This window comes from Pogoniulus pusillus, chromosome 9, assembly GCF_015220805.1.
Source record: "Pogoniulus pusillus isolate bPogPus1 chromosome 9, bPogPus1.pri, whole genome shotgun sequence".
Lineage (NCBI taxonomy): Eukaryota > Metazoa > Chordata > Aves > Piciformes > Lybiidae > Pogoniulus > Pogoniulus pusillus.
In genome coordinates this window covers 13598692-13621730 of record NC_087272.1, presented here as the reverse complement: position 1 = coordinate 13621730, position 23039 = coordinate 13598692, and the positions used below count along the sequence as shown (strand labels likewise).

The 23039-nt window shown below is 47.9% G+C and overlaps 1 long non-coding RNA gene across 2 annotated transcripts in view; it reads left to right on the top strand.

Moving 5' to 3' along the window:
• Positions 1-10355, top strand: part of LOC135178063 (uncharacterized) — a 48701-nt gene extending 38346 nt beyond the window's left edge. Inside the window, exons 2-3 of one of the 2 annotated variants that reach the window (XR_010303339.1) lie at positions 5624-5810; positions 9417-10355. This is a non-coding gene — a long non-coding RNA (uncharacterized LOC135178063). Of the gene's footprint in view, positions 1-5623; positions 5811-7297; positions 8308-9416 lie in introns of those variants that run through there. The other variant, XR_010303340.1, reaches the window with a different exon arrangement.
• Positions 10356-23039: the final 12684 nt, after the last annotated feature.

Sequence of the window (23039 nt, the reverse complement as noted above, 5' to 3'; positions counted from 1 at the left end):
CGGGGAGGGGGGGGGGGGGTTGACAGCAGGAGAAGCGAGAAGGAAGGAAATGACCTACATTTTGCTGAAGTGAACTTGGTCATTAACGAAAGAGAGGAACACGCAGTAATTTGTACCTTTATCTGTCTACATCTGTGATCTGTGTGCCTGCAGCAAAGCCAAATCTGCCTGGAAATCATTCTGAGTTGTTAAACAGTTCTCTAGAAGGGCTGCTGCACCTTTACAGCAGGTGTATTTGAGCTGAATCCTCTAGGATTGCAGCACTGGGCTTGGAAAAACTCTGCCAGTATTGGAAAAACAAAACCACCACCACCACCAACAACAACAAAAAAAAAAACCCAATCAAACAAAAGAACCCCAAACACAAACTAAAACCCAAACCGAAACAAACAAAAAACCCCAACCCCAACCAGCCAACCACCTCAGACACACAACTCCAGCAGCCCTTTTTTTTGCTGCTCAAGCACATGTAAACATTTTCGTTTTTAAAGGAGATGTTTCTCTGCAGCTCCTAGGTGCGATGTTTCGGGTTAAAACAAACCAACCCCAGCCCCTACCTGGCAACTGTTTTGAATTTCAATGTTCAGAACTTGCAGCCACATATGGGGGAGGGGAGGCTGCAGCACACGCTGATTAATCATTAGCAGTAACACAAGGCACTCAAACGAAACCCTCTTCAAATCAATAGCAATCCTGGTGCAGGACAGATTTCCAGAGCTGCACATTTCACCTGAGAAATATTTTTTTTTTACCTTGGAGATAAGAGAAACAGTTCCACTAAGCTTAGTTGCATTAATAATAGTTATTACACATCAAATTAAATACATTGTACCCCACACAAGGCACACTGCAGCAGCAAAGCCTTCATTAATAAGAGATGCAGAAATGTGTTGCATGGGAGAATGAAAACTGAACTGGGAGACAGGGAGGAGGTTTACGAAGTCACTATTTTGTTTGCATGTTGGAATGAGTCTTATTTTTTTCCTCCCATAAATTCAGACCCTTCAAGGAAACTGATTATGATGGTGTTTGTTTGTTGTTCCTGCAAAAAGAAAAGAGTTGCAGCCCAAGGAGTTGGAAAATGAAAATGCTGGAAAATGAAAATAAAGAAAATGCTGGAAAATGGAAACATTGTCAAATGAAAAGGAAACCAGCTCATAGTTTATGCAGCTTTGAGAGAAGCAGTACAGGAGTTAAGGGACATTTCAGTCGTTGACAGCAATCTGTATTTTGAGGAACTCTCTCCACCTTCTAAAGCCTAAGAAATGAATGCAGATAGTGCTTTAAAAGAGGTGGCAAATGTACAGTTGGAAACAGAGGAAAGGCTCAAATCAACACCTCCTAACCAGCAGGCAAATGCAGGTTTTTCAGTATGCTTTTTGTAATTGTGAGATGCTCTTTAGTGACAGCAGATCCACGCTCTAAGTGTTGCTCGTTGCTCTTCCGTCTGGTGTTTGCAGTCAGAAATAGCTCAGGTCAGTCAGACCCCAACTGTCACAGGACCCCCGAGGCTGCCAGCACCTCCAAGGGGATGTCATTTCAGTGGAGATGGGTGGTGGATAAATACTGAAGGAAAAGGGAGAATAGAGAGTCTGGAGAAACCATGCTGCAGGCAAATGATCTGCTGCAATCTAAGAGAGCAGGTGAGGTGTCCTGAGCAATCTCTACTCTCTCCATTTCCTTCCTTTATGGTGTGAAGTGGCTTGGCTCTTTTGTTGGTTTGTTTATACCAAATATTCTTAGGGAAGTAACATCAGGCAGTGAATGTTAATGGTGATGTTAATAACAGTAATAACAACAGAACCCTCGAGCCAGCTGTCTGGCCTTGGACAGTTCACTGTTTGGGCCATTTTGTTGGCCAGACTCCTCAAAGCAAGGCTTGGCCAGGATTGGTTTTCCTTTCTCTCCATGTGCCTGGAGCTTCTCAGCCTGCTCTGCCAGGTGTATAACCATGCATATAGAACTTCAGTATGGATTGATAGAGAGATGAAAAAACAGTCACAGATTGCCTTGGGCTCAAAGGCACATCTGACTAAAGCAGGCTGCCCAGTGACACATTGATTCTGAACTTGAATGACTCTAGAGATGGGGTCTCCACCACATCCCTGGGAAACCTGTTACAGTATTTCTCTTTCTGCAGAACTCCCTCCTAATGTCTAGCCTAAACCTCCCCTGCTCCAGTTTCAAACCATTGCCCCTCATCCTATCACCACAGGCCCTTCTAAACAATTCCTCCCCAGCCTTCCTGAAGATCCTCTTCAGACACTGAAATGCAGCTCTAAAGTCTCCCCAGTGCCTTCTCTTCTCCAGGCTGAACAGCCCCAACTCCCTCAGCCTTTCCCCATAGCACAGGTGCTCCAGCCCTCTGAGCATCTTCGTGGTCTCCTCTGGACCTACTCCATCATGTCCTTCTTGCATTGGGGGACCCAGATCTGAACACAGCATTGCAAGTGAGGTCTCAGAGCAGAGCAGAGGGGGAGAATCCCTTGCGTTCAGTTCTGGTGCCCCCAGTGTAAGAGAGACTGTCGAAGCAGGTCCAGAGGAGGCCACAATGATGACCAGATGCCTGGAGAAGATCCCCTATGGGGACAAGCTGAGAGAGTTGGAGCTGTTCAGCCTGGAGAAAAGAAAGATCCAGGGAGACCTTAGAGCAGCCTTCCAGTACCCAAAGGGGGCTACAAGAAACCTGGAGAGGGACCTTTGACAAGGGTTTGTAGTGACAGGAAGAGGGGCAGAGGCTTTGAGATGGAAGAGGGGAGATTGAGACTGGAGCTTAGGAAGAAATTCTTTAGAGTGAAGGTGGTGAGACATTGAAACAGGTTGCCCAGGGAGTTTGGGGATATCTCCTCCCTAGGGGGTGTTCAAGGCTAGGCTGGATGAAGCCTTGAGCAACCTGAGCTAGTGGGAGATGGCAGGGGGTTGGCATTGGATGATCTTTGAGGTCCCTTCCAACCCACCCATTCCATGATTCTATGACTCTATATGTCATAATTTATCAATTTCCCCCCTCGATTCTACCTTGCATGGCTCAGCAGGAAATGGAATGTGTTTGATTTGATCCTAATTATTTTTGGTAAAAAATATTTTAAATCTCAGCTGTGGAGACAATTTACATTAATTAAGCTTCAGTTGGCTTTAAAATTGTCATGTATCAATTTCAGCAGCATTTATAGGGCAGAAGATGGATGATTTAAATTAGACACCATATGGGGCAGTGCTGGGGACATTTGCTATTGTGTTAATTGCTTTGAGCTACGTTTTCTATCCCCCTTTGGAGTGGAAGACATTTGCTCTCGTGTTTAGAGTATGAGGGGAAGGGTTTCTGCTCAGATGCAGAGTGTGCAAGATTTCTTCCCCTCCTGCTGGCTTTTTCTCTGCTGCAGGGATCAGTTTTTCATAGGGGGTCTGCTGCTTTTAACCCAGCATCATCACTGCCTTTGGTGGAAGGCAGAAGTGAAGGTGTCTGAGGGGTTCCCAGCTGATATACCAAGTTCCCACCAAATCTTCTTGGGGAAGGCAAGAATCTGCTGTCTGTGAAAATAAGCATCCCTCTTCATTGCCAGGAAGGAGAGAGGCTTATTTGGTTGGGTCCCAAAATGAGTTTGCATTTTTCCACCCCAGCCTTGAGAGCTCTCACAAACCTCATGTATAGGCAGAATTCCTTATGTGCCAGTTTGTGCCCCTTACCCTTTGTCTGGTCACTGGGCACCACTGAACAAAGCCTGGTCCCATCCTCCTGACACTCACTCTTGAGGTATTGATCAGCTTTGATGAGATGCCCCCTCAGGCTGCTCTTCTCCAGACTGAAAATCACACTCAAAGAATGCCAGACTGGGAGGGACCCCAGGGAGCACCTGCTCCAACCTGTCGAGGTCACAGCAGAGTTGAAATGAGCTGGCCTAGCATCCTGTCAAGCTGAGTCTTCAAACTGACCCATGGAGGGGACTCCACTGCTTCCCTTGGGAATGGTTCCAATGTCCAGTTGTTCTTATAGGGAAACGTTTTCTTCTAGAGTCCCATGGATATCTCCCCAGCAGGAACTTGTCCCCATCCCCTCTTGTCTTTTCCATGGGACTCCTTGTGGAAAGGAAGTCTCCATCCTCCTGGCAGCTACCCTTAATGTTCTGGTGCATGGTGATAAGGCCTCTGCTAAGCCTTCTCTTCTCCATGCTGAACAAGCCCAGCTCTCAGCCTGGCAGCTCTGTCAGTCCTCTGATCATTCTCTTGGCCCTTCTCTGGACACTTTCCAGCCTGCCATCATGGCTGTGTCTTGAGTTTGTTGGCACAACAGGGACCAACTCCATGAGTGGTCCCCAGCCAGGTTCTGCTGCAGGTGAACGGACATTTGCAAGGTGCAGATAGTAACTCATAGCTCTTCTTCCTTTGGTGGTTGGCAAAGTGGTACTGCACGGTCCACTGGGGAAGGGGCTTCAGTGGAATCCGGCAGGATGGATGAATCTGCAGATGTAGAGGGTATGGGTACCACAGCTGGCTTGGAGGAAAGGGCTTTCCAGGGTCAGTTGCAAGGCAGTGAGATCCCTTTTTTCACCTCAAGTTTTTTGGTGATGTTTCCAAGCAAGCTTGCTGAACCTGAGTCTTTTGAGTTGGGGCAAATCAGCTTTAAATGTCTTAGCAGCTCAAAGCATAAAGACTGGCGAGTAGCATCCCCTTGAGAAATGTGGATTAGAGACCTGCTCTCTAGTGAAACATCTCACTTTTCCCTGTCCCTTTAAAGAGATCCATATCCTCTTGAAGTAAGAGACAGTGAAGGGGTCAGATGGTTAGAGGGCAGATATTCAGTATGCTCAGCAGAGCTTTTCTCCTTGGAGACCATTCTAGATGAGCACTCAAAACCTGAAGAGGCTGAAACCAGAGGTCTTAGTCCTGTTCTGTATCCCTGCCAGACAGAAATCTTTGTAAAAAGACCCAAACTTCCAACCATCAGCACAAATCCCTTTGCCTTGCAAGACCAGAAAGCACTTGAAGGTTTCCCCATGGCTTGCTCAGAGAAATGGGGAACTCAAACCCAGGCAGATGTTGGAGGGGTGCTATGTGCAGCCACCTCTACACATTTGCAGCACATTTCTGCATCTGTCTGGTGCTTCCTGCCTGGCAAGATTGTAATGGGATTCTCCCATATTAATATTTTAAACGAATAAATAAATATCTGATGAGATGCTGTGGATCTCTGCAATCTTCTCATAAATTCTGTGGAAGGTAAAAAGAGAATTAAAGATGAGATTAAAACAGCCTGGGTGATGCATTTCTCTGGCATGTGGTAAAGTCTCAAGGTATTTATGCTGTGCTGTCTATGTTACAAGTTACATCTATATTAAAAAGCATGTGTGTGTCTATCTCTATCTATATCTGTATCTATCTGTCTCCATAAAGGCCATGCAGGCTGTTTGACATCAAGGAAGGTCCTGATTGCTGCTGGAATTCTAACTGCTGTAGTACTAATAATGGCAGCATTCGTTTTTTAAAGCCTCAGTGGGTCATATCAGTGTGGTTTTGCTTCCTGTTGGTCTGAATCTGCCTGAGAAAATAAGGCAGCTGTGGGGGGACTGGAGGTCTTTTTATTTTCCTTACACTTTTCTTTCTTTCTTTTTTTTTCCCTTCTCAGGCTCTGCATTGCAGAGTCCAGTTCTGGCAGGGGAGGATGCTGAGCCCTGACTCATGGTTAGCAAGAAGTGCTGGATGAGATGATGGAAAGAATCCGCTCAGTCTCCATGAAGAGAAGTGGAATCCCCAAGAGCCTGTCAGAAATGCTTCCATACTCCAGGACCAATATGAGTGTTATTCCCAGCATTGTAAGTACATCATTCTGCTGTTAACATAGATCACCATGCTACACTGAGGTGAATGCCCTGCCTGCTGCAGGAGCCTCAGGAGTACCCTGAACTGGCACTCCTAAATCAGGAACAAACCTTACATGGATCTTCCCAGGGCTGTGCATTTAGATGTCCCCTTCCTCTTCCCTTTTCCTCTTCCCTCCCCTCCCCTCCCCTCCCCTCTGTGTTAGTGTGAAGGGAATTAGGTCTTTTGGGGAAAACCTCTGCCTCTTGAGAGGTTCCCCAAATGAAGCAAGATGAAGGGCAGCAAAGCTGATGAAAAGGCTGGAAAACAGGTTTGGTGAGGAGCAGCTGAGAGTTGTTTAGTCTGGAGAAGAGCAGGCTGAGGGGAGACTTCATTGCTCTTTGCCACTTCCTGAGAGGAGGTTGCAGTGAGATGGGTGTTGGTCTTTTTGCCCCAGTCTCAGGTGATAGAAGGAGGGGAAATGGCCTAAAATTGTGCCAGGGAGGCGTTAGGTTGGAGAAGTGGAAAAATTTCTTTGCTGCAAGGATAGTCAGAGATTGGAATAAGCTACCCAGGGAGGAGTCACCATCCTTGGAGATGTTACAAAGTGTGTAAATGTGGTAATTCAGGACATGGTTTAGTGGTCCTGGTGGTGTTGGGTTGGTGGTTGGACTGAATGATCTTAGAGGTCTCTTCCAATCAAAACAATTCTCTGATTCAGTGATTCTATAAATTCAGATCTTCTGTTTCAGCTGGGAATGAACTGCACCTTTCTTTCTGTATTCTCTGCAAGAGCAAACATCTCAAACTTCCCTTGCAGTGGAACACCCCATGAATGTGTAGAGTGCTGAGGGAGAAGTATGAGTAACCCCCCTGAAGCCCTACACTGCTTTCTAGGTGTTTCTGTCACACCAGCTGTGGTCAGAAGATGACTGAGATGTCTTTGAGCAAATTCTCTTGTTGTGTGTGTTGTTTGTTGCCTGTACCTGGTGCGGAGCTCTGGTCGATATTTCTACATGACAAACATTCCTCTTGATGGGAAATGTAGAATTGACAAAGTGCTGGGAGAAGGCAGCCTGATTTTCACCAGCAGAACTCTTAATAGGAATAAACGATGACATCTCCTCATTTCTCAGAGTATTTCACTCTGAAAGTTTAATAACTTCCAGCTCCATCTCTGGAGTCATTCCTCAGCACAAACTGAAGCTTCCTACCAGGGAGATGTGTTCTGCTGGCAGGTAGAAAAGGCTCACCCTAATTTAGAATCAAGGAATGGTTTGGATTGGAAAGGAACTTAAAGATCATCCAGCTTCAACCCCCCTGCCATAGGCAGGGACACCTGCCACTAGACCAGGTTGCTGAAGGCCTTATCCAACCAGGCCTTGAATATCTCCAGGGAGGGGGCATCCGCAACCTCCCTGGGCAACCTGTTCCAGTGTCTCACCACCCTCACTCGAAAGGATTTCTTCCTTATCTTCAATCTAAATCTCCTCTCTTCCAGGTCAAAGTCATTGTCCCTCCTCCTGTCACCCCAAGCTCTTGTTGAAAGTCCCTCCTCTGCTGTCTGCCATGTCAGCTGTGAACACATGACAGTCTCAAGGCCAGCAGGTTGAGAGGTGATTCAGCCCCTCCACTCTGCTGTGGTGAGACGTCACCTGCAGTGCTCTGTCCAGTTCTGGAGTGCCCAACACAGGAGAACTCTCCTGATCAAATGGATCCATAGGAGAGCTACCAAGATGATCAGAGGGCTGAAGCACCTCTGCTACGGGGACAGGCTGAGACAGGAACTGTTTAGAAGGGCCTGTGGTGATAGAACAAGGGACAATGGTTTGAAAGTGGAGCAGAGGAGATTTAAGTTGGATATCAGGAAGAAGTTGTGCATAATGAGAGTGGTGAAATACTGAAACAGGCTGCCCAGGGATGTGGTTGAGGGCCCATCCCTACAGACAATCAAGGTCAGACTTGCTGTGTCCCTATGCAGCCTGCTCTAGTTGGAGATGTCCCTGCTGCCCACAGAGGGGTTGGACAAGATGGCCTTTGAGGGTCCCTTCCAGCTCAGTGCACTCTGTGAAATTTCCTTCAGTAAATTCTGCCTTTACTTGCATTTTGGCTGAGTTCTGACTTTGACCTTCAGCTGCATGCAGAGAGGAAGCTCCCAGTGAAGTGCTGGAGCCTGGTGAGCTCTGGAGCTTCACTCTAGGCAGGACTGAAGAGCCACAGGAAGAGACAATGGCCTTGTAGATTCCAAAACATTCCTCTGGTCTCTGTGTTTGTGTGCCATGTTTCTGGCTACCTGTATCCATCATCTGGAATGCGAGGAGCAGGCTCCTGGCTGCACGCTAATGACCCCTGCTCTTTAATGTTCTCTCTCTAGTTAATTAATCTATTTCTGGTAATGCTGTGTCTCATTTTGTGCTCTCGCTCCAGAGGCTGTGTTTGTATTATCCTGCTGCAGAGCATTGACTGCTCCTATTATCATTTATCATTAAAGGCAGCAGCACTGCTCTGGCCTGGCCTGCCAATAATTTTTCAATTAATTGCTTAGTGGTTGCTTTTGCTTTGCTTTTGGTCTCTGCTCTGCAGAGGAGACCTTTCAGCTTCCTTCTGACTCCTTTGAAACTTGACAACAGTGGTTTTTTTCACAACTGAGAGATCTGAAGCACAGAACCACAGAGTGGTGAAGGTTGGAAGTGATTTCCAGATCTCTGGGAAGCCTGTGCCAGTGCTTCATCACCCTTAAATTAAAGAAGTTCCTTCTCATCTTTAGATAGAACTTCTTATGTTCAAGTCAGTGCCTGTTACTTCTTGCCCTGTTTCTGGGCACCACTGAACAAAGCCTGGTCCCATCCTCCTGACACCCACCCTTGAAGTATTGATCAGCTTTGATGAGATCTCCCCTGAAGTGAGATCCCTTCTCCAGACTGAAAATCACAGTCATGGAACACCAGGTTGGAAGGGACCCCAAGGATCAGCTGGTCAAAACTTTCTATGTCACAGCAGAGTAGAAATGAGCTGGCCCAGCACCCTGACAAGCTGAGTCTTCAGAGTGTCCCCTGGAGGGGACTCGGCTGCTTCCCCTGGGAGATGATTCCAGAGTCCAGCTGTTCTCAAAGGGAAACCTTTTCTTCTGGAGTCCTGTGGAATCCCCCCAGCAGAAAATTTTCCCTGTCACCCCTTGTCTTTTCCTTGGAACTCCTTGTAAAAAGGAAGTCTCCATCATCCTGGTAGCCACCCTTTATGTCCTGGTCCCTGGTGGTACTCCTCTCCCAGCTGAACAAACCCAGCTCTAGATCACCTAGTCCAGCCCCACTGCTAAAGCAGGGTCACCCAGGTTAGGTCACACAGGAACAAGCCCAGCCAGGTTTGCAAAGTCTCCAGACAAGGAGACTCCACAACCTCTCTGGGCAGCCTGCTGCAGGGCTGCAGCACCCTCACAGCAAAGAAGTTTCTCCTCACGTTCAAGTGAAACCTCCTGTGTTCTAGCTACTGCTGCTCCTCCTCACCAGGCCTGTTCTCCAGGCCCTTCACCAGCTTCATTGCCCTTCTCTGGACATATTCCAGCACCTTAATATCTTTGCTGTAGTGAGGGCTCCAAAAGCTTGTGTTTGTCTGCATTCCAGCCCTCTGGAGCCATGTGCTTGCTTAAAGAAGATGACAACACAAGAAGCTGGGCAGCAGAACAGCCTCAAACCACTCTGTGTGTACATTTAGGGGGTGCTTGGCAATGATTGGTAGAAGTGTTTGGATTTTCTCTGTTTGCCAGAGCTTCAGTCTAGGCATGAGCTGCTTACCTTACATTTAGTTTTGTGTGCAGCCCCATGGCTACTTGTTTCCTTCCACACATTCCCAAGTGTCCTCTTTTGAAGTAGCTGCTCCTCTGGATGGCCTTCACGCCAATTTTTGTCCTCTGCTCTTTTATCAGTACAGCAGTATGAAATATTTAGTAAGGAGTTATCACTGTGGCCAGTATGAAAGATTAAACACAGCTGTCAGCCTCAGGTCCTGGGGAGAAAACCTGAGATGCAGGAAGAGTCAGGAGAAGCAGCAGCAAATACTGAGTCAGATCAGAACATGGGAAGGGCTGCTTCGTGTGCAGCAGCTTTTCCCTTCACCATGCCAAAGGCAAGAGAGCCTCCTCTCTGCTTCTCAGCAGGGCTGTATTTGAATCTAAATTTGCTGAGTCTGAACCCAAATCAGCATTCCCCTGCAGAAGAGGGGGCAGGATAGCAAACCTTTGTGCCCAGGAGCTCTGTGAACAGATTGTCACCCCATCAGCCCTTCTGTGCCTCTATCCTGGCTCTTGCATCCCCTTGGCTTTTATTTGTGCCTAGGAAATCAGCAGGCTTACCCCACCTCCCCTGGGATCCTGCACAACTGATGTAAGCCTCTTTTGTTTTTTTGCTCTCATGCAAGCTGATGAAAGTCCCTCCTCTGAAGGGGCACTGGCAAAAGCAGTGCATGCACAGCAGCTTCCAGCACGGCTGGTGCAGGCCTCTCGGGAATGCTGGGCAGAAGGTGGCTCAGACAGCGTCTCACGCATGGAACGATGGAGTTCTAGACAAGAGAAATGCTGAAGCATGGTCAATGGTTTGCACTGCTGGGCAAATCCAAGAGGCTTTTTATGAGAACCAGCCACAGCAGAACTCATTTTCTGCCTCATGCTGCAGAGGCCCTTGAAATCTCCCCAGAACAGTCTCCTCACACTGACGGTGACAGAGCCTTCACAGAACCACAGAGTGGTAGGGGTTGGAAGGGACCTATAGGGAGCATCCAGTCCAACTCTCCTGCTACAGCAGGATCACCCAGGCCAGGTCACACAGGAATACATCCAGGCAGGTTTTGAATGTCTCCAGAGGAGACTCCACAGTCTCTCTGGGCAGCCTGCTCCAGGGCTCCAGCACCCTCACAGTGGAAGAGTTTTTCTTTCTGTTCCTGTGGAACCTGCTCTGCTCCAGCTTACACCCATTGCCTCTTGTCCTGTTGTTGGACACCCTTGAGCAGAGCCTGGGTCTGTCCTCCTGACACTGCCCTGCACATCTTATAAACACGAACGAGGTCACCCCTCAGGCTCCTCTTCTCCAAGCTACAGAGCCCCAGCTCCCTCACCCTTTCCTCAGCAGGGAGATGTTCCACTGCCTTCAGCATCTTTGTGGCTCTGTGCTGGACTCTTTCAAGCAGTTCCCTGAGGTCCTTCTTGACCTGAGGGCTCCACAACTGGACACAACAGAGGGCCAGGAGAACCTTTCTCTGCCTACTCATCACATCCCTTCTAATCCAGTCCACTCCTGGATTAAACCTCAGAAGAGAAAACTGGAAGTTGTTTTGGAGTCAGTTTGACCTCCTTTTGGTTTTGTTTTGGTTTTTTCCCCCAGCATCTGCATGCCCATCAGGAGGATGTGCTGCTTGGCCCTGATGGGCACAGGGCTTTTCAGCCAAGCAACTCCACTGCTGTGGAGCAGCTTGCACTTGCACAGCACTGTTCTTGTAGCCAACAAGCCTGCTTTGCTCAGCCACTGCTCCTGAAATGAAGTTGTTTTTCTTCATCTGCCTTTCTTCAGCACACACAGCTGCAGCATTCAGGGTTTGTATGGGTTATGTAAGCTGCTGTCACACCACAAAGTCCCACTCTAGACCCAGACTCTGAGCACCCACTAATCCTCTTACCAAAGTTAATATCCTCTGTGCTTCCACGATAAGCAACAGTGAATAGAAATTCTCAGCCTGTCCTATATCTTAAAGTTCAAGAGAGAAATTAACATATGTGGCTAATGAGGGAGATTTAAATACTCACAGCATTGTCTTGAACCAGGAAAACCTCCTGCTATTTTCCTCCCATAATGGTATCTCCATTTACCTCTGCCTTTCAAACTGCCCATGGAGTCAGACATCCTTTGATGCCAATTCACACACACTGGTGAATTCCCACCACCCCTAATCCCTCTCATTCTTTATAAAGTGCATTAATGCCTCCAACCAGGCCCATTAGCACTGCAAACATGGGCTGCCTCGCCCCTGCCTCTATTGAGGGAAGCAAAGCAAGGGGCTGTTTCTGAGAGAGTCTTGCCCACCCTCTAATCCCTTCTCCTTAGGGTTGATTTCCTGTTGGTTTTGTTTCATCTCTTAACTCAGTGCATTCACAGCACATTGACTGGGCCTGACACCTGTGGCGCCACCCCCCTCACTCAGCTTGGGCCTGCTGGGCATGGCCCCATCACTAACTGCTCTCCCTCACACGGCTGGTAGAAGCAGCTTCTCTCTGTTATGGAAGGGCCCTTAAAGACATCCAGTTCCAACCCTGCTGCCATATGTAAGGACACCTTCCACTGGACCAGACTGCTCCATGCTTCATGCAGCCTGGCCTCCACCATCTCCCTGGGCAACCTGTTCCAGTGTCTCACCACACCCACTGTCAAGAATTGATTCCTAATCTCCTGTCTCAATCTGCCCTCTACCAGCTCAAAGCCATTGTTCCTCATCCTGTCACTATAAGCTCTTGTCAAAAGTCCCTCCTCAGCCCTCCTGTAACCCCCTTCAGGTACTGGAAGGCTGATCTAAGGTCTCACTGGAGCCTTCTCTTCTCCAGGCTGAACAGCCCCAACTCTCCCAGCCTGTCTCCATAGCAGAGCTTCTCCAGCCCTCTTACCATCTCCATGCCCCCCTCCAGACCTGCTCCATATCCTTGAGTTTGGGTCCTTAGAACTGGATGCAGCACTTCAGGTGCAGGTCTCACAGGAGCAGAGCAGAGGGGAGAATCACCTCACTGATCCCAAGAGATGCCAAGTGATGTGCAGAGCAGTCGCTCCCCACGCACTGAGCAAGGCCCAGGCAGCAACCCACCCGTTCTGGTGAACTCTGCCCAGTTTATATACTGGTCACTGTGACAGCAGGGAATATCCCTTTGGCAGTGCAGACATCCTGCTGCTAGTGATGCATTTCAGAGGTGAGTATGGCTCAGCAACGTTCAGATTCACAGATTGCCTTGTGTTGGAAAGGACCCTCAAAGGTCTTCTTGTCCAAGCCCCTGCAGGCAGCAGGGACACCTCCAACTAGCTCAGGCTGCCACATCGAGTCTGATCTTGCATGTCTCTGGGGATGGGGCCTCACCCACATCCCTGGGCAACCTGTTGCAGTGTCTCACTATCCTCATTGTGCAGGACTTTTGATATCCAACCTTAATCTTCCCTGATGTAATTTCAAACCATTGCTCCTCATCCTGTCACCACAGGCCCTTCTAAACAGTCCCTCCCCAGCCTTCCTGCAGGTCCCTTCAGATACTGAAATGCAGCTGCAGAAGTGTAGCTGCAGGCTGAAGTGAAGCTGTCAGTGGAGAAGCCCACCCAGGCTAGGTGACTGCATGTCCTCTCTGCTGAAGTATGACACAGTTTCCAATCAAAGCTGATCTTTTCCCAGGACTTTGCCAGTGCTATGTCAGGCTGCAAACAGAGAACATTTTCACCTTTGTCAAACTGGATTTAATGTATCTGGGAAAACAGGCAATCTGATAATGTGTTGCTGCTATTGACTTCAAGGAAGGAGCAGGAGGTGTGCTCTCCTCATAGATATCTCCTGGGGAACTCAATATTTGACTACAAAAGCCTTGAGTTCTTTCATCCAGGCACACTTGATTTCAGAGGTGATAGGCAGAGCACCAGTCCTGCTATACAGCTGGACTGCAGGGTGTTCAACATGGCTGCTCCTCCATAGCTTCCCTTGGCCAACTGAGACTGGTCACTGAGGTGTCCCTGCTAACTGCAGAGGGATTGGACAGGGTGACCTTTAAGGGTTCCTTTCAGTCCAAGGCAATCTGTGATTCTGTAAAGCATCAAGGGCTGTGGACAAAATGGCACAAATGCCAAAGATCCCCTTCACAGTAAATCCCCTGTGGATTGTCACAGAGTCACAAAATGGTTTGGGTTGGAAGGGACCTCAAAGATCATCCCCTTCCAACCCCTGTCATGAGCAGGTAACCTGCCACTAGATCAGGTTGCTCAAGACTTCATCCAACCTGGCCTTGAACACCTCCAAGGAGGGGGCATCCACAACCTCTCTGGGCAACCTATTCCATTGTCTCACCAACTCCACTGTCAAGAAATTCTTTTGAATCTCCAGTCTCAATCTCTCTCAGCTCAAAGCCATTGTCCCTCATCCTGTTACTACAAGCCCTTGTCAAAAATCCCTCCCCAGCTCTCCTGTAGACCCCTTCAGATACCGGAAGGCTGCTCTTAGGTCTTGTTGGAGCCTCCTCTTCTCCAGACTGAACAGCTCCAACTCTCTCACCCTGTCCCTATAAGGGAGGTTCTCCAGCCCTTTGATCATCCTTGTGGCCTCCTCTGGACTTGCTGCAACAGCTCCATGTCCTTCCTGTTACTTCTGACACCAGAACTGGTTGCAGTGCTGCAGGTGGGATCTCAGCAGAGCAGATCAGAGGGGAGAATCACCTCCCTTTTCCTGCTGGTCACATTAGAGGGGGAGAATTTATTACCACAATGGCGCATGTGTTCTTGCTAGGTCCTTGGGTGGCAGTTCTTGGATTCCTGGAGCTTCCTTTGTGTTACAGCCACTTAGATACCGAGTGCATAGCCATATCTGTCCAACATTTGATTGGGTAGGGCTGGGTGATAGCTTGGACTGGATAATCTTGGAGGTCTCTTCCAGTCTGGTTGATTCTATCATCTCTTGCCTTCTCCATAGCTCAGATTTCACCCTAAAGAATCAGCAAACAAATAATAGCCTGATGTGAAATTTCATGACAAAAAGTATTAGTGTAAGAGTGAAGTGATCTGAGCCTGGGAGCATTCTCTGGGGAGTTTTTTCTGCTGCACTACAATGCTGCTGCTCTCAGCCATGGAGCAGTAACATGCAGCAAGGGCTCTGCCAGCACAGAAAGCCTTTGTAAGTCTTTCCCTTTGAGCTGTTATCTGAGGGAAAAAACTCTGAGCCACCATGAATAAGTAATGTGCTGATAAGATTGTCCAGCAATACCTACTCTGCAGTAAAGAAACCTCAGGTGATCAGCTGGAAACCAGTGGCCCCTCAAGAGTGTGTTGATGCCCCAAGCACAGTCACAACTGCAAGCACACAATGCTAAGATGCTAAAAGCAACAAAGCCAAGTGGGAATGAAACGTGGTACAGCACAAAAATGTTAGACAGGTCTGTGCTTCCCTCTGTCTGAGGCTGAAACCATCGATGTGGTGCTGCTGCTCCACTGAAAGGCAACAGTGCAGTGATGAGACCAGTTCTAAGGTTAACACAGTTCTCTGCACTGTGTTAACGACAACCAGTGCAGAGCTGTGACCTGTGATGTGTCCTCACAGCTGAATTTCTTTCCTAAGAGCTGCTGGAGAGCTCCTCAGCACCTCCTACCTTAGCAAAGTTCAGACAAGCCTTGTGCTAGAATCTCTATCAGCTAAGGGGAAATGCAGGACACAAAGAGGGGGTGTGGAGTTCTTATTAGCCTGCTACTCTGGGTGGAGGCACTGTGGCAGCAAAAGGGAGTTGCTGGCTTTGTCATGGACTGAGCTGCTGACATTGTCACCACAATCACCAGTCATGGAATCACCACAGTGTCAGCAAATTGCAGAATCATAGAACTGTTTGGGTTAGAAAAGCCCTCTAAGCTCAGCTAGTCCAGCCATCACCCTAACACCCCCATGGCCATTAAACCACGTCTCCAAGTGCCATTTCCTCAAGTTTCGAAAACACCTCCAGGGATGGGGACTCTGCCACCTCCCTGGGCAACCTTTGCTCCTTGGATCAGAAAAACTCACCTCACTCTCCAAAGCAAGAAAGGAATGGGCAGCAGAGAATCTTTTTCCAAAACCCTGCTGGCAAAACCCAGACCAAGCCTTTAATTAATTCAATCCCTGGAAGAACTGCCCAGAACCATGTCCAAAAAGTGCCACATCTACACCTTTCTTGAACACCTCCAGGGATGGTGACTCCACCTCCCTGGGCAGCCTGTTCCAATGCCTGACCACTCTTGCAGCAAAGAGATTTTTCCTACTCTCTGATCTAATCCTCCTTTCTCTGTGTTCTTCTTGCTTCTTGAGCTTTTTATCCATCACATCATCTCAGACCGACTCAGTGCTGACTCCTGGGAGCTAGCAGTCACCTGCCTTGTGTTTGTGTCTAGAATAATGAGGGGCTGTAGCTGCTTGGACCTTAAGGCTCATTTGCAAAGCTGTTAATAAACCCCAGGTTCATCGGGCTGCCTTGGACATCAGCTTTGTCACTATCACTCTCGGACTAGCAGTCAGGGGATCTCATTGGCTGAGTCCTCCAAATTACTTGCTAATGCAATGCAGCAGTTGAGCACATTTCCAATTAAATGCACCTACTTTATAAAACAATGTTTAAGTTGCTGGCCTAAATTACTGCTTAATTAGGTCATTTTTTTTTCCTAATTGATTAAAAATAGGATTTCAAATTAAAGCAGAGAGATTGAGTGACATCACACAAATGATATTATTCAAATCTGAATGGAAGGAGAAAAAAAAGAGTCCTCAAAAAGGCAAGAACTGTTCTAGTGAATTGCAGATCAGCTGTAGATGTGACATCTGGGATTGTTCTCCAGGAAATCTATTATTTTCCACCTTTGAAATTAGGGCAAGGATGCAATGAAATAAAAAAGTTTAAAGCCCAGAAGTAAAAAAAGCCATTAGAAGGCAGCTGATCAAACACCAAGTTATTATTGCACAGCCTTTGTAGCACAGGAGCACCCAGAGACTCAGGCCGAGGCCACACAGACAAATGAGCTCTGCCCTGGAGAACCTGCAGCTGAAGGCAACAAGCCAGGTGATGGGACAGGAATGAGAGACAGGCACTCTACAAAGACAAATGAACCCTGCCTTGGAGAGCCTGCAGCTGAAGGCAGCAAGCCAGGTGATGAAAAAAAAATAGAGACCAAGAGTTTAACTTCCAGAACCTGTGAGAAGAGATAGAGGTGGCTCAAGAAGCAGGGCCAAGAGACCCACTGGGCTCTTCTCTTTCCGAAGGAACACAGCTTCACTGCTGTGGTTTGAGGGGTTCCAGGTTATCCCAGGTTTCCTAAGAAAACTACAGAGACCAGGATGTGTCCCAGGGGACGAACTACTCGCCCCGGATAGCGTAATTTTGTTAGCCCAATCCCATAGTCCTGCAAACACTTTACAAGTAAGCAGCAAGGTCAATTCGGTCTCTTTTCTCCTTTTTCACAGGATCACACAGGATCACAGGACGTTAGGGGTTGGAAGGGACCAAGGAGATCATCGAGTCCAACCCCCCTGCCAGAGCAGGACAGTCCTATCTAACAAAGGTCACAGAGGAACACAGGGAGCCTTATCTGGTAACTACACAACTATGTAGGAGTAGCCTGTAGGTTGTGGCCTTCAAGGCCATGTGCCACAGGGAATGTGGCCTGTTTCAAAACAATGGGATGTGAGAAAATGAGCCCGGGGTGGGGTTTTGGTGGTTTTGGTTTGGCGGGGGGGGGGGAAGGTTTAGGGGGAATTCTCGTGTATCCTGTATTTGTATTAGCTGTTAAAGATTCATGTATGCCATATCTTTTCCTGCACATCTTTAAATCCAACCTTTCTGAATTTTCTTCTCCAATTCAGCAAGAGCCTTATTATTTTACTGCCCTGTTTCCTTAGAAAAAGAGTAAAGTAAGATAATCTCAGTGTCATGCTTTTAAACAAAAACCTAGCTGTTGTGGCTACCGAAGAGAGCTCCAGCAGTGGTGTTTAGTGATGGAAACATTCTAAAATACTAACTCTAAACTACAAAGCACTCTAAAATACTCATGCTAAACTCTGAAATGCTCTCTAATTGTTCTAAGATGTGCCCTGTGCTTTGCCAACCCAACTCTGAAATGCTCTCTAATCGTTCTAAGCTATGCCCTGTGCTTTAAAAACCCAACTCTGAAATGCTTTCTAATCGTTCTAAGCTATGCCCTGTGCTTTGCCAACCCAACTCTGAAATGCTCTCTACTCGTTCTAAGCTATGCCCTGTGCTTTGCCAACCCAACTCTGAAATGCTCTCTACTCGTTCTAAGCTATGCCCTGTGCTTTAAAAACCCAACTCTGAAATGCTCTCTAATCGTTCTAAGCTATGCCCTGTGCTTTGCCAACCCAACTCTGCAATGCTCTCTACTCGTTCTAAGCTATGCCCTGTGCTTTGCCAACCCAACTCTGCAATGCTCTCTAATCGTTCTAAGCTATGCCCTGTGCTTTGCCAACCCAACTCTGCAATGCTCTCTACTCGTTCTAAGCTATGCCCTGTGCTTTGCCAACCCAACTCTGAAATGCTCTCTAATCGTTCTAAGCTATGCCCTGTGCTTTGCCAACCCAACTCTGCAATGCTCTCTACTCGTTCTAAGCTATGCCCTGTGCTTTGCCAACCCAACTCTGCAATGCTCTCTAATCGTTCTAAGCTATGCCCTGTGCTTTGCCAACCCAACTCTGCAATGCTCTCTACTCGTTCTAAGCTATGCCCTGTGCTTTAAAAACCCAACTCTGAAATGCTCTCTAATCGTTCTAAGCTATGCCCTGTGCTTTGCCAACCCAACTCTGCAATGCTCTCTAATCGTTCTAAGCTATGCCCTGTGCTTTGCCAACCCGCTACAGTCTAACCACAGTTACTTTAGTTCCTAACAATATCATGGACCACCAGAAGGGCAATCAAAGCTTGCATTTCTTAGGAGGCTACTCAGAGCCAGTTTACAGGGTGGCTGGTTGGTTTCTTTGTTGAAATGGACCCAGCCCAGGCAGAGTGCCTGGAGTGTCTGTACTGACTGATTAACACCAAGTGATTTAGGTGTGTCAGCATCACAGGTTTGACTTTGGTGCGGATCTTTTAGAGACCCAATCTGCTGGCTTCACTACTGCCCCCATTGAAATGAGAGGAGAAACAAGTCCACACCGAAGTTCAGCTCTCTGGGTTCAGGCAGTGCTTTACTGCATTAGCAGAGCAGAAATTGGTGATAGTTGATGAGAAGCTCACCATGAGCCAACAGTGGTCACTGGCAGCACTGGGCTGCATCCAAAGCAGTGAGAGCAGCAGGACAGGGAAGGGATTCTGCCCCTCTGCTCTGTTGAGACTTCCTTTGACTGTTCTTGTAAACCACCTCCAAATCCTGTTCAGTTATTCTTGGATCCTTGCTGAGGCCAGGACCAGAACTGCAGCAGGCATTCAGGGTGCAGGCACATAGAAATATCAGCCACACAGCAATGTCTCTTATGTCTCTCGTTCTGTTCTTTTTGCCTCTCCTCTAATTTATGGACTTTGCAGACCAACGCTGCTGTCTCCTTTCCTGAGGACGTGTGATTGATGTAGAGCACACCACTGAACATTTATGATCACTACTAGCTTTCTAGGTGCTTTACTTTGCGCTTATTGACCCTGACCTTCAGCTTTCATTGCATCCGGTGGTTTCTGACAGATCTCTGTGCCACTATTTAAGGTTAACTTTCTGCTTGAAAACCTTGAATAATTTAAGAAGCCAAGCAGACTCTGTTTCCTTGTCATGCACGACCTCTCACCAATAAACTGAACCAGTTCACCCCAAATGAGCTCTCAGGAACTCTACCACTAACCTACCTATTCATTCCCACTGCTTTTCTCTGCCACTATGAAACAGTGACCTGTGGAAGGACATTTTGGTTAATGCAACAGAAGGAATACCATGGCCTTAAGACTCTTGAAGTTGTTACATAGTCCTCAAACAATAATCATAGAAGAGTCATAGAGTTGTTTCTGTTGGAAAAGCCCTTTCAGATCATCCAGTCCAACCATTCTTTAACTCTGCCAAGGCTGAGGCTAAACCATGGCCCTCAGCTCCACATCTCTGCCTTTTGGAAACTCCTCCAGGGAGATAGGGATTCAACCACCTCCCTGGGCAGCCTGTTCCAGTCTTGAAGAACCCTTTCAGTCAAGAGGTTTGTTCTAATATCTAACCTAAACCTTCCCTGCTGCAACTCAAGGCCATTTCTTCTATCACTATTAATAATAAGAAGAGACCAACCTCACCTCACTACAAAGTCATTCACAGTAATCATTTGCCCTTGCAGTGACAGGATGAGGGGCAATGGTTTTGAGCTGGAAGAAGGCAGATTGAGACTGGAGAAAGAAATGCTTTCCAGTGAGGGTGGTGAGACACTGGAACAGGTTGCCCAGGGAGGTTGTGGGTGCCTTCTCCCTGGAGGTGTTGGAGGCCAGGTTGGATGAGGCCTTGAAGCAACTTGGGCTAGTGGGAGGTGTCCCTGCCCATGATAGGGGGCTGGAACTACATAATCTTTAGGATCCCTTCCAACTCATTCCATGATTCTATGGTTTCTGCTGTCCTGCCCCATGTGGCTGATCCACTAGGCTGGAAAAAAAACCCAACAAATAAAACCTTGAGCACATCTCCTATAATGGATCTTCTCTGCCTTTTTCTAGAGATAAAATCAATGGCACAGAACATTTTGAATGGCCAAACATCTTGTGGTTTAGAAAAGTGCTTGAGTAGGACTGCCTGTCAGGATTTCATTTGTGAAGCCACTCCAGAAGTAATTGGTTTATATTTATATAATTCCTTTCATCACAAAGGATTTTCCTATGCTTTCCAGAAAGATATTTCCAGTCAAGCCTCTGATGAAATGAAACTTCTACTTAACACTACTATTAGTTTGCAGTATGAGGCAGGGAGGGGGAAAAAAAAAGACAAGCTGCCCTAAAATGCAGCCATTTTCATTCAAAATTATGCCTTCTGGAAAAAGAACCAAGCCAAAACCAACCAAACAAAAAGCCCACAACAAAACAAAGACCAATAAGCACCATCCCAGCATAAAAATCTGCAGGATTTTAGTGCATGAGGCTGGGCTGAGTGTATGCCATTTAGGGGGAGCGTTAACATTCCTCATCCCAGGAGCTAGCTGTACCTTTGAAACGGTTGCTGTGGCATCTTTAATTCATCCTCACACCCTGAGACCGCTGTCACCTGAAATGTGCTGGGTTTGTTGCAGCTCTCCAGGCAGTTTCAGGGTGACTTACGAGGAAGCTTACTTTTTCACAGCATCAGAAACATCACAGCTTGGTGGCACAGCTTAGGCTCCAAATTCTATTGTGCTGACCAGGGTACTTGTGTGACCCTTGAAACACCAGCTTGGTTTCAGCAGCAGCTGAAACATTCTGCTCTCCCTGTCTTTTGTTTCTTTTATCAGGTGTGAGTTGGGAATGTAATTAATTACTACTAATTGTTTGAGTATTGGTAGCTATTTCTATCCACTTGTGCTCAAAGTAAGCTCAGGACACAGCACAGCAGTTGGTCACAACAGCCCCATGAATGTCCAGGATTGGGGCAGAGTGGCATGAAACTGCCCAGCAGAGAAAGACCTTGAGCTGCTGGGCAATACCTGGATGAGCCAGTGTGTGCCCAGGTGCCCAAGAAGGCCACCAGCATCCTGGCCTGAATTGGCAATGGTGTGGCCAGAAGGAGGTACTTAGCACAGGGGAGGCCACACCTCTGCTCAGTTTTGGTGCCCTCAGGGCAAGAAGGGCATTGAAGGTCCAGAGAAGGGCACCAAAGCTGGCAAAGGGTCTGGAGAAAAGGGCTGGTGAGGAGCAGCTGAGGGAACTGGGAGTGTTTAGCCTGGAGAAGAGCAGATTGAGGGGAGACCTTGTTGCTCTCTACAACTCCCTAAGAGGAGGTTGGAGTGAGGCAAGGGTTGGTCTCTTCTCCCTAGAAACAAGGGTTAAGCAGAGAAGAAATGGGCTCAAGTTGCACCAGGAGAGGTTTAGATTGGACATTAGATGAAACTTATGAATGATGAATGAAAAGGTTGTCAAAGCTTGCAACAGGCTGCCCTGGAGGTGCTTCCAAGAGGCAGAGATGTGGCACTGAGGGCCATGGTTTAGTATCAGCCTTTGAAGAGTTAAAGAATGTTTGGATTGGATGATCTGAAAGGGCTTTCCCAACCCAAATGAGTCTGTGATTCTAATTGTTGGTATCACTTGTTGTTATGAGGTCACTGATGACAGTCACTGCTTAGGATCATAGAATCAACCAGGTTGGAAGAGACTTCCAAGCTCATCCAGTCCAACCTATCACCCAGCCCTATCCAATCAACTAGACCATGGCACTAAGTGCCTTCATCCAGGCTTTTCTTGATCACCTTCAGGGATGGCGACTCCACCTCCCTGGGCAGCCCATTCCAATGCCAATCACTCTCTCTGGGAAGAACTTCCTCCTAACATCCAGCCTATACCTCTCCTGCCACAACTTGAGACTGTGTCCCCTTGTTCTGTTGCTGGTTGCCTGGGAGAAGAGAGCAACCTCCACCTGGCTACAGCCTCCCTTCAGGTAGTTGTAGACAGCAATGAGGTCCCCCCTGAGCCACCTCTTCTCCAGGCTGCACACCCTCAGTTCCCTTAGCCTGTCTTCATTGGCCTTGTGTTCCAGGCCTCTCACCAGCTTTGTTGCCCTTCTCTGGACACATTCCAGCACCTCAACATCTTTCTTGAATTGAGGGGCCCAGAACTAGACACAGTGCTCAAGGTGTGGCCTGACCAGTGCTGAGTATAGGGGAAGAATAACCTCCTTCATCCTACTGGCCACACTGTTCCTGATGCAGGCCAGGATGCCATTGGCTCTCTTGGCCACCTGGGCACACTGCTGGCTCATCTTCAGCTACTATCTGCCAGTACCCCCAGGTCCCTTTCTGCCTGGCTGCTCTCCAGCCACTCTGTCCCCAGCCTGTAGTGCTGCTTGGGGTTGCTATGGCCAAAGCGTAGAACCCTGCACTTGGCCATGTTAAATCTCATCCCACTGGCCTCTGCCCACCCATCCAGCCTGTCTAGGTCCCTCTGCAGGGCTCTTCTACCTTCCAACAGATCAACACCTGCTCCTAGCTTGGTGTCATCTGCAAACTTACTGATGCTCGACTCAATCCCCTGGTCCAGATCATCAGTAAAGATATTGAGCAGGACTGGGCCCAGCACTGATCCCTGGGGGACTCTACTAGTGCCAACTGGATGTGGCACCATTCACCACCACTCTCTGGGCTCTGCCCTCCAGCCAGTTCTTGACCCATATCAGAGTGAATCTGTCCAAGCCACGAGCTGCCAGCTTGGCCAGGAGCTTGTTGTGGCAGACAGTGTCAAAGGGCTTGCTGAAGTCCAGGTAGACTACGTCCGTACTTGTGCCAACTGACACATTGACTCACCTCCGTGTTTGTGCTGACTTACACAATGTCCTCATTTCTGCTTTAAGAATCCTGGTGGGATG